The 928-nt window shown below is 46.7% G+C and overlaps 1 long non-coding RNA gene across 1 annotated transcript in view; it reads right to left on the reverse strand.

Moving 5' to 3' along the window:
- The window catches only part of LOC117243720, a 5,486-nt gene extending 5,111 nt beyond the window's left edge, over nt 1-375 (reverse strand). The window contains exon 1 of the long non-coding RNA XR_004495563.1: nt 102-375. This is a non-coding gene — a long non-coding RNA (uncharacterized LOC117243720). The remainder of the gene's footprint in view (nt 1-101) is intronic.
- Nucleotides 376-928: the final 553 nt, after the last annotated feature.

Consider the following 928-nt stretch of genomic DNA (forward strand, 5'->3'; position numbering starts at 1 on the left):
GAGGGAGAGGAGAGGGAGAGGAGAGGGAGAGGAGAGGGAGAGGAGAGGAGGTAAAGAAAAGCAGTAGAAAAGAGAAAAAAAGAGAGAGAAAAGGAGATTACCAGCCCTGGTTCCAGCGCTGATCCAGCTGGTAGGATGTTGATCCTGGTTTCAGATTCAATGCAGCTGTGTTGGTCTGATGAGATGTCCAGGATTCTGACGATGCTGCTTGGACAGCAGGTTTCTGGATAGGCAGGTTTCTCCACCCCGAAGATGGGTTTCTTGCTTGCCATGTAAATTAATTCTCATGTGCAGTCAGTTCTTTCAGACTTTTCTGGAAATGGGTTGGAGGGCTCTGGGGATCTTAGGTGGTCTTAATCCCACCCTATAGTCCCTGCCCACTTCCTGCCACTCATTCCTGCACTTGTGCTGTGCTGTGTTCTGGTTGTTTGTCACAGAAAAATGCCCTATCTGTACTTGACCCCACTTCCCCAGCCAACACTTGGTATTTCACATGGCTGTGTTAATGAAAACAATCCTTGGTTATTACCAACAATCCTTGTCTGTTATTTCCAACAGTCCTTGGTTTCCTCCACAGTCGTCTGCTTATAAGTGTTTGAGACATACACATTATCCCCTTATCTTCAGGGAACTGAGAACTCAAAAAATTTGTACCCTTGTGTAGCCTTTCAAGCAAGGCAGACGCTCTGGTTCAGGAGCCAGCACGGTGACCACATCTTAGGCCACTCGGACCATTTTACCCTCAAGCCATCAATTTGATGGATGGCGAAGAATGGCATTTATTGTTGGAGAATTTGACATTTTATAACCTAGGGTCACTGTGCCGCTCCCATCTGCTTTCATCACAGCTAGGTGCTATTGGCTAATTGCAGAACTTATTACCATACTCTGTGGAGGAGGGGGGTGACTCTATCTTTCTGTTACAACC

Source organism: Parus major, chromosome Z, assembly GCF_001522545.3.
Source record: "Parus major isolate Abel chromosome Z, Parus_major1.1, whole genome shotgun sequence".
In the NCBI taxonomy this organism is placed as follows: domain Eukaryota; kingdom Metazoa; phylum Chordata; class Aves; order Passeriformes; family Paridae; genus Parus; species Parus major.